Source organism: Ictalurus punctatus, chromosome 24 (assembly GCF_001660625.3).
Source record: "Ictalurus punctatus breed USDA103 chromosome 24, Coco_2.0, whole genome shotgun sequence".
In the NCBI taxonomy this organism is placed as follows: Eukaryota; Metazoa; Chordata; class Actinopteri; order Siluriformes; family Ictaluridae; genus Ictalurus; species Ictalurus punctatus.
The window spans coordinates 1,502,564-1,519,954 of NC_030439.2; the positions used below are offsets into that span (position 1 = coordinate 1,502,564).

Here is a 17,391-nt window from a genome sequence, read left to right on the forward strand (position 1 = left end):
TGCATTTTCGAGCGTGGTCAGAGAAGGTAAATCGATGACGCCGTCGTCTAATCGAACGCGTGATGAAACATTGATCGTATCACCTCTAATTTCAGCGGTGACTACATCCTCAGCAGAAATTCAATTGTTAGCGATTTCAGTCACACTGTTTAAAATCTCTAAAACAGAATGATAAAAATCTGCAAAGCTGTTCGCTTCAGTTAAACATGGGTTCAGGGGTGTGTACGAATCATGATATAACGGACCGTTTGAAAAACTCTGCTTTCCGTCATAAAAGAAATCATGCGATGATGGAGGATTTTCGGTTCTGTTTGTTTTAGTCTCTATATCCGAACTGCATTCCGGTCGTTTCTGCGCCGTATCGATCGTACAACTTTCTCATCAACTTTATGTTCACAGAGAGACGTCTCTTCACATTTTCAAGCGTGCTGTACAGTAAAGGGATGGAATCTACCTCGACCAGACTCCAGTGTGTAATCGATCTGTCCAAAGTTTTCCAATAAATCAGTCTTTGCTTCGAAGAATTCACGCCACACTGCACAGATCTGTTGTAGTCCGATGTCTTGTTGAACGTCGGTTTCCGAGATGATTTCCTCTCGGTCTTCTATCGCATCACTCGTATCTAGAAGTCACAGAATTATATTGAAGAGCTTTTATTTATTTATTTATTTTCTGTGCTGGGTAAACAGAAGGTAAAATATACATCAACTCCCCTGAAATATCTCCGTCGTAAGCACCGTCAGTCACGTTTCCCTCGACTTCTGAATATGATACAGTGTTAGATTCACGTGTGAAAGACTTTACAGCATGAAACATTCAGGATTTTATGTTATGACTTACGTGTGGAGCTCAGATTCAAAAGGTGGTGAGCGGTTGTTTCGGGAATCTCATCATCAGAAATAATCACCGAGCTGTCTATAAAACAGTGAAACATACTTTTAATAACTTCACGTTTCCATTTCGATCACGACATGGATCTAAGAGACACGTTTTAATTACCTACACACTAGAATCAGACGAGCTTAACTCGCTCGTGCACTGTAATATAAATGTAATGAATATTTCACTTTTAGATAAAGTATCGTACCAGATTACATAATGACCAGATAAGGAGGATGATTTCTGTACTCAGAAAGATTACTTCTAAGTTTATATCAATATCATTGCCAATTGGATAATTACATAAACATTGTATTTCAATTTATATTGAACTATTAATTGATTAAAATACGGTCCTGGTGAGGTCTGTGTCATCCTCTGCTTCCTTCAAGATGGAGGTGTTGAAGAGATGCATCATTGGTTTTAGGAATGACACACTGACATAGGACTCACCGGACAAGGCATCGGTGAATTCGAGGAGCGGGCTTAGAGCCGCATCTATAGACCCTAAAACGTCCACATCTTGCCAAGTAGGAACCAGCGACCTGGTCTTCTTGTCTTTTGAGAGGACGTCTGTGATGGCCCTTTTCTGCTCCAGAACCCGCCTCACCATTTGTTGACGGGAGCCCCATCTTGTTGGGGTTTCACTGCTGAGCTTGTGCTGTGGCAAGTGATACTCCTCCTGAGCAGCTGCAAGGTCCCGTTGCTTCTTCCAGGAGTAGGAGAAGGCAGCCACCACCTTCTTACACACCCCAACTGCTCTGTCCACTCGCTTGTCTTGGCGAACTTTCTCTGTACACAGAGAGAGAAAAAAATATTGCAATATATAGTTCTCATTTGTATTTTAACTTCAAAATTTGATTTATTTATATTATTCTTACAGCAAAATCACAATTCTTCTGCTTACGTACATTTTGTTGTTTTTATTTCACACCTCACTTGGCGAAGTAAACCTCTGTTTCCATGCCAGTAAAACACCTTTGAATCTTATTAATATAACTGCTGTACGTATAAATCCACACAGATATGTATGTCTTAATGAAAGAATAAATGAATAGCCTATTCAGTCACTTAAACTGGGGGAATGAAATCACATGGAATCATAGCCTACACGACACAGAGCACCTCAACACAAGTGTTTTAATTATCAAATCAAATGCACATTATAACACATGCTCAATGAACTTCTTATGACATGGCATGCAACAACCACATAGCAAGCATAAAATTGTGTGAATATAAACAAATATAGAGAATATAAAAACAGCTATCAAAAACATACAAGCACTGATGAGCTACGTTTATACTTATATAATACTTTATATAATACTGTATAGATAGATGGCGGCGCGCACAGTTGCTGCGGCTCACGGCTCTCCTTTCCAGTGCTCTTTGTTGTTTTTGTATTATTACTTTATTACTTGTTTGTGCATTATCAGTTCTACGAACATTCGCTAAACAAGTCAGAACCTTATGGATATTGGGGGCCAACACCGAATCCCTATTTCGAGAATGTTTCATCACACGCACAACGTCCCAGACGACATAGCGAGATTGCCGGGCTCTCCGTGGATTGTTGTCGGGTCCAGAAGGCGACACAGACGGAGGAGGGAGAGGAAGCAGAAGCGGGGATGCAGGTCCGGTGTTATGTTAAGGCTAAAAAAACAACCACACAAGCCACCTTTACCGAGCCTGTTTCTCTCCAATGCCAGATCCCTAGTGAATAAAATCGACAACTTGGAATTACAACTAGCTGGAAATCGCTACGTTCGTGATTGCTGTGTTTTGATTATTACTGAAACCTGGCTTCATCCGAGGATACCCGATGCTAGCATGCAGCTAGCAGGTCGTACTATGCTTCGCTGGGACAGGACTGAGGACTCCAGTAAGAGCGGGGGGGGGCTCTGTATGTATGTGCATGAGAACTGGTGTAATAACGGAACAATGATAGATGAACATTGTTCCCCTGACCTCGAGTACATGTCTGTAAGATGTCGGCCCTTTTTTCTACCGAGAGAGCGAACAGTAGCGATTATCACGGCTGTGTATATTCCACCCGACGCCAATGTGAACATGGCGCTCTCTCTCCAGGAGACTTTAATAAGGCGAACTTGAAGACTGTACTCCCGAAATTCTATCAACATGTTAAGTGTTTTACTAGAGGGGCGAACACTCTGGATCATGTTTACTCCAACATTAAGCATGCGTATAGAGCCATACCTCTCCCCCACCTCGGCCAATCAGACCATCTCTCCCTCCTGCTCTCCCCTGCCTACACCCCCTCAGACGCAGGGTCAAGACCACTATAAAGACCGTTACCACCTGGCCTGACGATGCATTCTGCAAACTACAGGACTGCTTCAGAAAGACAGACTGGGATTTGTTTGAACATCAGGAGCTAGAAACATTAACAGGAACGGTACAGGACTATATCAAGTTCTGTATCGGAAATGTGACTGTGGACAAAAACATTCGGGTTTTCCAAAACCAGAAACCATGGATGACCAACCAGGTCCGCACACTACTCAAAGCCCGCGGGAAGCACGCTGCCTTCAGGTCTGGTAATAGAGCTCTGTACAGAGCTGCCCGTGCCAACCTGAAAGGCGGAATTAATGATCATCGTCCTGTGGCCCTCACTCCAGTTATCATGAAGTGCTTCGAGAGATTGGTTCTTCAGCACATCAAGGACTACCTCCCCCCAGACTTCGATCCTTATCAGTTTGCTTATCGTGCAAACAGATCCACAGAGGATGCTATCGCCGTAGCTGTCCACTTCGTGTTGAGACATCTAGAGCAGCGGCAGAGCTACGTCCGGATGCTTTTTGTGGATTACAGTTCGGCTTTTAATACAATAATTCCGGACATTCTCATCACCAAATTGGTCACTCTTGCCCCCCCCCCTCACATGTGCCTGGATAAAGGACTTTCTCACCAACCGGTCCCAGACAGTGAGACTCGGACCCCACCTCTCCTCCACTCACACGTTGAGCACAGGTTCTCCACAGGGCTGTGTGCTGAGCCCCCTCCTGTACTGTCTCTACACCTACGACTGTAGTCCAGTCCACAATAATAATCTTATCAAGTTTGCTGACGACACCACGGTGGTCGGACTCATCTCAAAGGGAGATGAGGTAGCCTACAGAGAGGAAGTCCTGAACTTGGCAGCCTGTTCAAAAAACAATCTGACTCTAAAACACCAAGAAAACCAAGGAGCTCGTTGTAGACTTCAGGAAGCACAACACTGAGCTGGCCCCCCTTTTCATCAATGGTGAGTGTGTGGAGAGGGTCCACACCTTCCGGTTTCTTGGCGTCCTTATCTCTGCAGACATCTCCTGGACGGACAACATCACAGCGGTTATCAAGAAGGCTCAAACGCGGCTGCACTTCCTGAGGGTTCTGCTGCTGACCCCGATCTGCTGCTGACCTTCTACCGCTCGTCCGTCGAGAGCCTGCTGACATACTGTATCACGGTGTGGTACATGTGTATAGTGACAATAAAAGGCATTCATTCAGATAGATGAGAGTGAGAGCTAGATAGAGAGAGAGCTAGATAGATAGAGAGCTAGATAGAGAGAGAGAGAGATAGAGAGAGAGAGAGCTAGATAGATAGAGAGAGCTAGACAGATAGAGAGAGAGATAGAGAGTGCTAGATAGAGACAGAGAGCACTAGATAGATAGATAGAGAGAGCGAGAGCTAGATAGAGAGAGCGAGAGCTAGATAGAGAGAGCGAGAGCTAGATAGAGAGAGCGAGAGAGATAGAGCTAGAGAGAGAGAGAGCTAGATAGAGAGCACCAGGAGAGATAGAGATAAAGAGACAGATAGAAAGAGAGTGAGAGAGAGATAGAGATAAAGAGATAGAGAGAGAGATGGAGAGATAGAGAGAGAAAGCGAGAGAGAGAGATAGAGAGAGCGAGCACGAGAGAGAGAGCGCGTGTGTGAGAGAGAGAGAGAGAGAGAGAGAGAGAGAGAGAGAGAGAGATAGAGCTAGAGAGAGAGAGAGCGAGAGAGAGAGATAGATAGAGAGAGATAGAGAGAGCGCAAGAGAGAGAGAGATAGAGAGATAGAGCTAGATAGAGAGAGCGAGAGATATAAAAATAAATTCACAGCTGTCCATCATTCAGTTCAGCTCCATGTGGTCTGTATAGAGCTTTTAACGATGGAGATGATCACAAAGCAGCTGTACAGAAATGAAGCGAGCGTTAGAATAAAACACTCCACAGATACATGCTGATTTGTTTTCCAACACTGATTATTTACAGGAGGAATTCTGATGGATTTCCTTCCCACTAAACACTCGTCACTTACGGGCCACAGCGGAGGAGTCAGCTTTTATTGCTACGCTGCTGAACCAGATTAGACTATTGTCCATGTGGAGCTTCAGCACCTTCTCACAATCTGGACAACGGCTCCTTACGTGTTCCTGACTACTGCGATACGACCCCACTCTGCTCCAACCGAGGGTGGGGTGCCGAGGTCTGACTTCTCCCTTGTGACCTCGGATTCCACACGAAATAGGAAAGAAATAATAAAGAATGATGTTGATATAGTTCACACACAAGCCTGAAGAATTCTTCTTCTCTAATTACTGCTCAAACATCACGTCTCAACTGTGATCACTTTCACACTGCACTGAAGAGGAAGTGCTCCAACACACACACCTTATTTCCTACACACACGCACACACCTTATTTCCTACACAATAACATAAAGGTGAAAGATTATAAAGATATGATTCTACAGCTGGTTATATAGTGTCATGTATGTAATGTATGTAATAAGAGTAAATGTAACTGGCTCCTCCACAGTGTACAATAACTGATTACACACTCATAGCACAGAAGATGTACTGCAGAGACTGGTTGGTATTTGTATTGCTGCAGCTCTTCCTCCTTCACACAACTTTTTGTACATATTCACATATACAAGTGCCTCCCTATTATCAATCATTAACTTCACATTTGCTTCATCACTGTGATTCTCCTTGTCTACATCATTTCTCTTCACTGCCGCAGAATATAAAAATAAATAAATATTTAGAGAGCATTAAAAAACCCATAAATATATCGGTAATAAATTCGGTAAATAAAATAAAATCAGCACAACAAAAGGCTAGTCATTAAGAACATTATCAGCCTAATGCAGGTGTAAAACAAAGTTCTCCCTCCACTACAGAACACAGAGCCTCCTCGCAGCACCACACCGCCTTGAACATCTCCACGTCTCCCATACTACTGTAAACGTTCAAATCCATCAGAATCCGGGATTTGATCAGTCTGGAGAGAACTTTTATGGCATCGCAGTCTGTGTTCTGTGCCACTTTGTTTTTCCTGCTTAGGTATATCGACATTTTTGCCTGACCAAAGATAAAATTGATCAGCTGACACTTAAACCTGTTCTTTCTGACGTATTTAAAACCAAAGATAAAAATCTGAAAAGTAAAATCCACATAAAGTGACCTCAGGTTGTTTTTTAAAAACACAAACAATGGCTGCAACCTGGAGCAATGTATAAACGCATGAAAAACAGTCTCTCTCTGTGAACAGAACGGACATTCCTGTGTGACCTCAGGGTTTAAAATGGAGATGAAAGAATTCACAGAAACAGTTCCATGTAAAATCCTCCATTGGAGGTCAGAAAATGTTTTGGTTAAGAGTGGTTTGTAAAGTGCCCTCCACTCCGGTTTAACATCGTTAAAACCCAGTACAGCTCGCCATGGGGTGTCCACTCTCCCATTCAGCTTTTTCTTATTTAAAACCTTCACGCAGGCTTTGTACAGAAGCTTACCGGACAGCGTCTCAATGTTCATGTCACCTCTGAACTCCAGGAGGGGGCCACCACACCCATCTAGATCTGGAGCGATGCCCAGCTGGGGAAAAGGTTCTTCCTCTGTAGGTCCAGTCTTGCTTGTTTCATTGTCCATTAGCTGAGCACGCTCCTCTGACGTTAGGGTGGACCTCCAGCGATGTAGGAGCTTGTTCACAATACGTAGCGACCGTAGTCCCAGGCTCGCTGCTAAGTCCTCAGCCCGTGACAGGTCCGTTCCTGCGATGTTCACCAGCTGCCGGAGTGTCACAGTCCCCGATGAGACCAGAACTCTGGATAATGATGGGGTGGTCACACCAGAGATATCTAATCTCCCACCATTCACCAGGGGTTCCTCCAGCAGCCAGTGTGGTGTTCTGCACCCCTTGATTTGTTTTTTAAAAAAGTTCCATATTTTAAAAAGCCCATGATAAAAAACTGGTAATCCAGCAAGGTCTAGTGTTCTTGTGTCCATAAAAACAAAGTTCTGTCTAATCCCAGTCCTCCTACTGTGTGTAACAGCCTATAAGCTGCTGCTCTCCATACCAACCTCTCAGGTCCATTGAGGAGTCTCTGGATGAACTGGAGTCGGAAGGTTGCAGTTCTGCTGGCTATATGGACCAGCCCCTGCCCCCCTCCTCCTTGGGCAGGTGTCTGACCCCCCTACTCTGCTCCGTTTTTGTGCCTGTACTATAGATTCCTGAGTTCTTTCTACTTCTGGGCCTCTCCCTCCAGGAGTCAGCTCATCTGACCCCTCTCTTAGTTCCTCCCTTGTTTGCTCAGGTCTATCAGGTCCATTACCCCCCACCGTGGTTTGGTCAGTGTCCTGTCCTCCAGCAGTCTCTGACTGCTCTACACTGCTCACACTAACCTGCTTCTCCACCCTGACTCCGCTCGGCCCCGCTTCCTCTCCGTCTTGTTTCTTATGTGGACACGCAAACTTTTTGTGCCCAATGTCCCCGCATTTGAAGCACCTCATGCTCCCAGTGTTGGCGTACAGCATGTATGATTTTCCCTCATGCCATACTCTGAATGAAATATCCAGCGTGGGTTCATTCAGAAACATGAGCACTGTGCGCCTGAAAGAGGTCACGTGCTTCAGCGCGGGGTTTTTACAGTTTAACGGAACCGTTCTCACACCGCTCACTATTTTACTGAAGCGAGACAGCTCCCACGCGATATCCTCATTAGGGATGAACGGCGGAATATTCGAAACCGTGACTTTAACTGTCGTAGCCCCCGGCGGAGTGACGGAATAAAGCTCTCCACTTACCTTTATTCCGTTTTCAGTCAGCTGGTGCACGAGTTCCCTCTCCTTCACCAACACCACCACGGCCTTGCTCATTCTCGATGCCGCCACAATGTTTTCACATTTAATAAACTCCCCTACCGCCATTAGACCCTGCTCCACCGAGACCTCGGAGCTCACCTCACACCGCACCCCGTGACGGAGTGAGAGAGGCCGGGCTCCACCGCTCAGGTGAGCCGCCATCCCTACACCCCGCCACGAGATCAAACACATCCCACAGCAAAAAAACCACTAACAACACCGCTTCCTTCATAATGCTATCACACGCTCACCCAGTGACTGTGCTCTGAAATTCCAGATTGTAAAGAAAGAAATATATCTGTATAAAGATAGAAAAAAGTTCATTCACTCTCACACCACGCTCACACGCCACTCTCGCTCATAAACTCCCAGCATGCACCAGAGAGAGAGAGAGAGAGAGAGAGAGAGAGAGAGAGAGAGCGATAGATACATAGAGAGCTAGATAGATAGCGAGAGCTAGGTAGAGAGAGAGAGCTAGATAGATGGAGAGAGAGCTAGATAGAGAGAGAGAGAGAGCTAGAGAGAGAGAGAGAGAGAGCTAGATAGAGAGAGAGAGCTAGATAGAGAGAGAGCTAGATAGAGAGAGAGAGAGAGCTAGATAGAGAGAGAGAGAGCATTAGATACATAGAGAACTAGATAGAGAGAGAGCTAGAGAGTGCTAGAGAGAGTGATAGAGAGAGCTAGATGGAGAGAGAGAGCTAGAGAGAGAGTGAGAGCTAGATAGCTAGAGTGAGAGAGAGCTAGAGAGCGAGAGCTAGATAAAGAGAGAGCTAGATAGAGAGAGAGCTAGAGAGAGAGAGAGCTAGATAAATAGATAAAGAGAGGGAGCTAGATAGAGGGAGCTAGATAGAGAGAGAGCTAGAGAGCGAGAGCTAGATAAAGAGAGAGAGAGCTAGATAGAGAGGGATAGCTAGATAGATAGAGAGCTAGAGAGAGACAGAGATAGACAGAGATGGACAGATAAAGAGAGAGAGAGACAGAGAGAGAGATAAAGAGAGAGATAGATAGAGAGCTACATAGATAGAGAGAGAGAGCTGGAGAGAGAGAGCTAGATAGAGAGCGAGAGCTAGATAGAGAGAGCGCTAGATAGAGAGAGAGAGAGCTAGATAGATAAAGAGAGTTAGACAGAGAGAGAGCAAGATAGAGAGCGAGAGAGCTAGATAGATAGACAGAGAGAGAGATAGATAGATCGATAGATAGATAGATAGATAAAGAGAAGGAGCTAGACAGAGAGAGAGCTAGATAGAGAGAGAGAGCTAGATAGATAGACAGAGAGAGCGCTAGACACAGAGAGAGAGCTAGACAGAGAGAGAGAGAGCTAGATAGATAGAGAGAGAGAGCTAGATAGATAGAGAGAGCTAGAGAGAGAGAGAGCTAGAGAGAGAGAGGGCTAGAGAGAGAGAGAGAGCTAGATAGATTGAGAGAGCTAGATAAATAGATAAAGAGAGGGAGCTAGATAGAGAGAGAGCTAGATAGACAGAGCTAGAGAGAGATGGAGAGAAAGATGGAGAGAGAGAGCTAGATAGAGGGAGCTAGATAGAGAGAGAGCTAGATAGAGAGAGAGCTAGACAGATAGTTAGATAGAGCTAGATAGAGGGAGAGCTAGAGAGATAGAGAGAGAGCATGAGAGAGAGAGCTAGAGAGAGAGAGCTAGAGAGAGAGAGCTAGAGAGAGAGATATCTAGAGATAGAGCTAGAGAGAGAGAGCGCGAGCTAGATAAATAGATAAAGAGAGGGAGCTAGATAGAGAGAGAGCGCTAGATAGACAGAGCTAGAGAGAGATGGAGAGAAAGATGGAGAGAGAGAGCTAGATAGATAGAGAGCTAGATAGACGGAGAGAGGGCGAGAGCTAGATAGACGGACAGAGGGCGAGAGCTAGATAGACGGAGAGAGGGCGAGAGCTAGATAGACGGAGAGAGGGCGAGAGCTAGATAGACGGAGAGAGGGCGAGAGCTAGACAGACGGAGAGAGGGCGAGAGCTAGATAGACGGAGAGATAGAGCTAGATAGATCGAGAGAGCTAGATAGAGAGAGAGAGAGAGTATTCACGGGGAACCTGGAGCCTATCCAGGGAGCACTGGACACAAGGCGGGGTACACCCTGGACAGGGTGCCAGTCCATCGCAGGGCACAATCACATACACACTCACACACCCATTCATACACTACGGACACTTTGGACACGCCAATCAGACTACCATGCATGTCTTGGACTGGGGGAGGAAACCGGAGTACCTGGAGGAAACCCCTGCAGCACGGGGAGAACATGCAAACTCCACACACACACACACAGGGCCACGGTGGGAATCGAACCCCCGACCCTGGAGGTGAATGTGCTAACCACTAAACCACCGTGCGCCACATAAAACTAGCTCTTCTTAAATTATATCTTTTTCATTTTCATTTGGACCCCTTATTTCACTGACCCTGTATATCAATAAATGAAAGATACTTTCTAATTCAAAGAGCAACATATTTTAACATCATGAAAAAGTGAGTGTGAGAGTGTGTGTGTGAGAGAGAGAGAGAGGGGGGGGGGGAGGATAGATATATTTAGATAAGATATTACGTATATTAAAACTATTTACTTAGATTTAAATTTAAAAAGATTTAAACTAGTTAGTCACATTTATTTGTTATCTGGCAACCCTGCAACTCTCACGTTCCGGAGGCGGTGTGAAGAGATGACGTCATCTGAATGAGGCGAACCGAAGGCAGGTTTAAAGGGCACTGCGCATGCGCCTCCTTCCTACACTGCTCTGTGTGTGTGAACGGGTCGCGGTGGTAGATAAAGAACCAAAACACACACTCTGACTCTTTAAATCCGGTTCCGTTAAAACCGAGATCACTTCACGAACCCTTTAAACATCCTGAAATCAAAAATATCGACTTTATAAATGGAGAAAGCGTGTGAGTGACCGTGTGTATGACTGGATAAATATAGGAGGTGGACGGAGCGCGGGAGGACACGGACACGTCCGTGGAGAAAAAGTAGTGTGAATCATAGATGTTTAAAGTGTGAGACAAGATAACCAATAAGAGAGAGAGAGATAGATAGATAGAGTGAGAGCTAGAGAGAGAGCTAGAGAGAGAGAGAGCTAGATAGATAGAGAGAGAAAGAGAGATAGAGTGAAATGGAGAGAGAGAGATAGAGAGATTTGGCCCACCCTTTTTCCACACCAAACCAGCTGGTAATGTGGGCTGCCTACCACCCCAGCTTCAAGTAGAAGCTAACTGAGTTTCAAATTTCTGACAGAAGATCCCCTCATTCTGTTCACACAGCATTTATGAATCTCTTCTGTCCATTCTTCTGCTCTAGACCAAAAAAGAACTTAGAAGGAGCATCCATCTCATTCATGCTTTTAAAGCGTGAGCGGACCAGCGCCCCAATGAAACATTTAGTAAAAAGTGTCGGCTGATGTTTAAAACCATAAAAGCGATCTGGTCTTGCCAGGGAGAGTGTGTTGTCTATGGAGTGGGCCCACGTGTACTGCCTCTGGTTTCTATTTAAATTTCTCCAAATATCAATCAGTTCATGAGCCTCCATCGTCTCCCACAGGCGCTTACGGGAGGCCACATGAGGTTCTGTGTGGTTCCTGTCCAAGTTATCTGTTGTGCAGTTAAAATCCCCACCCAGAATTAAAATATCAGCAGTGTTGCAGTCAGCGATGACCTTGTCTAGTTTATTTAAGAAAACCATTCTCTCCCCTGCACATGTTATTCATCCATATTTCCACAGAGATCATCCAAGAATTAAATCATCTACAACCCTCAAAAACACAAATGACATCCTGAGGAGATCCACAACTCCTCTTAATGTGTGTATTTATCAGCATTTATCTGAAAGCTACATTCTGAACTACTACTACACTCAGCACAGAACCTCACATATAAATAAGTTCCCTCTCATTTAAACTTCTCCAGTGTTGAGTGTCTTCATCTTTAATTTACTGCATACGTACAAAATACATTTTAGAATCCTAACTTCATTCATTTAATATTCACACATGGGGGTTTTTAGAGGGAATAAAATCCAGTCAGAAGCGGGATTCGAACCCACGCCTCCATTTAGAGACCAGAATCCTCCTTTAACCAGGGAGAAGGTCTGAACCTTGAGTCTGGCGCCTTAGACCGCTCGGCCATCCTGACACTACAGCTGTGTGTTCCCTCCCTTTTTTCCACCTGTTTACAAACACACTCATTAGACTTGCTGACCTGAAACAGAGTGAATACATCACAGTGCACAATACTCTGACCTTTGGAGAAAAGGATTCTGTCCCAGTTTTTAATAAGATCTTCAATAACTACCATGTCAGCTTTTTAAAGGTTTAGAGAAGAGGGTTATCACTGCTTGTGTTTTTACATTTTTTTAAACCATTTCCATGGGGTGTACTTGTTTTTTCACGTGATTATAGATAGATAGATAGATCACTTTATTAATCCCAGAGGGAAATCCACATATTACAGCAGCACAGAGAGGTAGAAGTATACTAAAGTAATTTAACATTATAAATGAAGCAAATAGGAATAAATATACGTGTGTATCGACGCGCTCGCTTCGTCGGTCATTATCTTCCAGGACTGAGCCGTTATAAAAGTGAGGGTTGTTGCGTTCGCATTCAGACACTGCAGCGTAGGGCGAGAACCGCGACCTCAATATACGAGATATAAACTAATTATTAAAACTACATACATTCATTACTATTTAACAATAACGCAGGAGCGCCACCGAGTGTAGAGAAGTAAAGGTACATTTCTGTAATTAAAAATGAATAAGAGTATAAGTACGGCCAGTTAAACCTACTCTTAAGATCACATTGTTTTTGTATATAGAGTGTTACTTCCCACCTCTGGAAATACCACAGCTGGAAAATATAATCCTTTCTTTTCTCTTTTTGTTTGTCCGGAACATCCAGAGCACATCACATTCATGCAGCACTACAGCTCTGTCCTTTGGGTCAGTTTCACCTCGCAGGTCAGTTTAGCAGCTCAGTTCAACATCTACAGAAAAATGCTGCCTACAACCGCTGATCTCTCTCAGCTGTGCGTATCACAGATGCACACTTCTGAAGAAAACATTTCATCTGTGCAGGAAGAACCTGACACTAACAATTCTGTATAAAATGTTCACCAAGTGGAGGAACTGCCAGATGATTGCAGCTTGGACCAGACACAGTTGTGAAATGTTCCAGAAGTTATAGATCCCATAAGCACAGTATAGTAGAGGAGCTCCCAGACTGTTCATATACTAAATCTGAGCCCGTCGTATTATTTGATCTGACAATAATCCATTAAATCTTGTTAGTATAGCAGTGCTATGAGAGTTGTGTTCCCAGGCTAAGAGACAGGGGAAGAGCAGACGCAGTCAGTGTGGCTCATGGGGTATTTCTGCTCAAATAGCAGAAGGGTCTCTCCAATAGAAATAGGGTTTGCTCAGCAGATAAACAGTATGGAACATCTCCCACACGCCAAAATACACGGCATGGTTTGTGTAATTGTATTGCTCGATGGCGGAATACTGTAGTCACTTTGCTGCAACACTGTGATCCCAGAGAACTTTATGTTAGCAATTTCACTGACAGCAATGATCTTCAACAACGTGGCTGGTGCACAGAATGTGTACGGGACACTGCAGATCTCTAATGAGAAAGGTTGTAGGCCTGGGTTTGTCAAAGACACAAAGACTGAAGGAAATCTGATAAAACATTATTAGGTGGCTATTGTTGTTAATTATAAACAACAGTGCCCTGATTTGGGAAAGACAGTTTTTTTTTTTTTTGAAAGACAGGACCCTATAGCTTCCACCTTACAGAGAAAACATGGCAGAAAGTTCAACAGAGCGTTTGGTTGAAAGTGATTATAAACTCGAGTGAAGTAACTGAGGCAGAGAAACCGCAGGAGCTCAGAAGTTGAATAAAGTTATAAAGAGCACGATTCAGATAAGACGTACCTTTATTGATCTCCTGTAGCGCGCGCGCGCACACACTCTCTCTCTCACACACACACACACAGTTTCAACACAATTTTATTTTATTTATATGGATATACATTCTTATTTAAATATATTAAGATAGAGAGAGCTAGATAGATAGAGAGAGAGAGAGAGAGATAGATAGAGAGACTGAGAGCGCTAGATAGATAGATAGATAGATAGACAGAGAGAGATAGATAGATAGATAGATAGACAGCGAGAGCTAGATAGATAGATAGATAGACAGAGAGAGATAAATAGATAGATAGATAGATAGAGAGAGCTAGATAGATAGACAGAGATAGATAGGTAGATAGATAGATAGATAGACAGCGAGAGCTAGATAGATAGATAGATAGATAGACAGAGAGAGATAGATAGAGAGAGAGCTAGATAGATAGATAGATAGAGAGCTAGATAGATAGATAGAGAGACTGAGAGAGCTAGATAGATAGATAGATAGATAGACAGAGAGATAGATAGATAGATAGACAGCGAGAGCTAGATAGATAGATAGACAGAGAGAGATAAATAGATAGATAGATAGATAGATAGATAGATAGAGCTAGATAGAGAGTGCTAGATAGATAGAGAGAGAGAGCTAGATAGATAGAGAGAGCGCTAGAGAGAGAGAGCTAGATAGATAGAGAGAGAGAGCTAGATAGATAGATAGAGCCAGACATAGAGAGAGAGATAGATAGAGAGAGCGAGATAGAGAGAGAGGAAGATAGAGAGAGAGCTAGATAGATAGATAGATAGAGAGAGCAAGATAGAGAGAGCCAGACAGAGAGAGAGTGAGTTAGACAGAGAGAGAGCTAGATAGATAGATAGATAGATAGATAGATAGAGAGAGACAGAGAGAGAGAGAGAGCTAGATAGAGAGAGAGAGAGAGAGAGAGAGATAGATAGATAGATAGATAGAGAGAGAGAGAGATAGAGAGAGAGAGAGAGAGCTAGATAGATAGATAGATACAGTGAGGGAAAAAAGTATTTGATCCCTTGCTGATTTTGTACGTTTGCCCACTGACAAAGAAATGATCAGTCTATAATTTTAATGCTAGATTTATTTGAACAGTGAGAGACAGAATAACAAGAAAATCCAGAAAAACGCATGTCAAAAATTTTATAAATTAATTTGCATTTTAATGAGGGAAATAAGTATTTGACCCCCTCTCCATCAGAAAGATTTCTGGCTCCCAGGTGTCTTTTATACAGGTAACGAGCTGGATTAGGAGCACACTCTTAAAGGGACTGCTCCTAATCTCAGCTTGTTACCTGTATAAAAGACACCTGTCCACAGAAGCAGTCAATCAGTCAGATTCCAAACTCTCCACCATGGCCAAGACCAAAGAGCTCTCCAAGACTGTAGACCTACACAAGTCTGGAATGGGCTACAAGACCATTGCCAAGCAGCTTGGTGAGAAGGGGACAACAGTTGGTGCGATTATTCGCAAATGGAAGAAACACAAAAGAACTGTCAATCTCCCTCGGCCTGGGGCTCCATGCAAGATCTCACCTCATGGAGTTGCAATGATCATGAGAACAGTGAGGAATCAGCCCAGAACTATACGGGAGGATCCTTTCAATGATCTCAAGGCATCTGGGACCATAGTCACCAAGAAAACAATTGGTAACACACTACACCGGGAAGGACTGAAATCCTGCAGCGCCCGCAAGATCCCCCTGCTCAAGAAAGCACATATACATGCCCGTCTGAAGACTGCCAATGAACATCTGAATGATTCTTCATGTTCTTAAGAAGCATGTTCTTAAGAGTCCCTGAGTATTCATTCATCTTGCTCACATATTAAACTAGCATTAATGGCCACAGGAAACATTGCACTATTACATTACGATACAAACATGAAACGCACATCATCACAAACCAACATACCGTGTGTGCCTTCCGACCAGAAATCTAGGAGTAGCTGCAACGCTTTACTGTTTAATTATTCTCTTCTTCAGCACCTAACTCCGTGTACAGCGTAGCACCAAAAACTGCATGCACATGTTTGCACTGCTATTAGTTAGGCTAATCACATGACCACAGTAACTTAAATTAAATGCAGCTCACTAGTTTAACCTGTAGGTGTTACTATTTCTGCAACCCTTGTAAAACAAAACTCACATAGGCAAATTATTATTAATATTTACATTGCATTATTGTAATAACAGCATAACAAATAAATACTTTAAAGGCTTAAAGAAAGAAAAGACCCATACATGTTTTCAGCGACATGTTTACACCATGTAACTCCAACCCTCTGCACCAGGCTCTAAGTAGAGAGAACAACCTTTGTAATCTTCAACAATGCAAGAACAAGTGTTCTACTGTTTCATCCTCGCCACAGAAGAGACACTCCCTGCCCCTAGTGGGGTCGATGTGTGCCACGTGTCTGTTTGTGGCCACGGCCCCATGCACTATCCGCCACTGAAGATCAGCAGTGCACTTCTCGATGGGCGGTTTGTAGAGGGACCTCCAGCATCCTCGTGGGGAAGAGTCCGGTTCCAACAGCCCTGACCAGTGTGACTCCTTCAGTCCTGTCAAAGCACCTCTGTACACAACCTTGACACATGTTTCATACAGCGCTTTCTTGGAGGCATCCTCCAAAGTTGTCAGTGTCGGTGTTTTAAAGGATAAAAGAGCTCCTTCCTCTCGCTGATTCCCCTCTACTGCCGCAGAGATTCGTAGAGATGAAAAGGCCTGCTGGTTTTCTTCTCGGTCCTGCCCCAATGCTTCCCTGAAAAGGGAGGGCAGTGCAGAGACCACCTCTCCCAATAGTCTCTGCATGAGGTGGCCCGACAGTACCCCCGTCTCAGTGCACAGTTCGCTAGCCGTCTTCCATCTGTTTCCAGCCCTCAGATTCTTGATTTTTGTGAGTACTGCTCTCTGTAAGCAGTATTCCGGTATATTCCGGTAAATTCCGGTATTCAGTTTCGGTTTTGGTCGGGAGTTGCTCGTTCACGCGACTACTGTTTGTTTTGCTAATTAAAGAGGCGTGCTCAGCTGAAACACATCAGTATTTATTAATTAAGAAACGCTGAGGCGGAAGCGTCAGCCCTTGTCGTGTGAAGACCGAGCTCGTGTAAAGACCTGCACGAGTCCACCGAGCAAGGACACCGACAAGACACCACACGTGCTGCTAAGTATACTTTTTGTCCCTTTATTCCTCTTGATTGTACCTGTTTCCACACACTAACATGTGTCATCAGTTCATCCCTGTTATTTGCCACAGGCGCAGACCGTGGCATTCTCCCAGAAACGTACACAACTTGGACAACCTGCGCTCTCTGAATGCGACCTCTTCAGGTTCCATCTCATTCTCAGTCGGACTTTGGAACAGCCAATCTACTGTCAACAAGCATATGCCCCCTAACGTCCAGACCTGTTCGCACATCACCCTCTAGTCC

At 44.1% G+C, this 17,391-nt stretch overlaps 1 non-coding gene across 1 annotated transcript; it reads right to left on the reverse strand.

The window, feature by feature from the left end:
- Positions 1-12,044: 12,044 nt before the first annotated feature.
- On the reverse strand, positions 12,045-12,158 carry trnal-caa (transfer RNA leucine (anticodon CAA)). Its single transcript has 2 exons — positions 12,121-12,158; positions 12,045-12,090 (listed from the first exon to the last, which is right to left on the reverse strand). It is a non-coding gene; the product is annotated as a tRNA-Leu (tRNA).
- Positions 12,159-17,391: the final 5,233 nt, after the last annotated feature.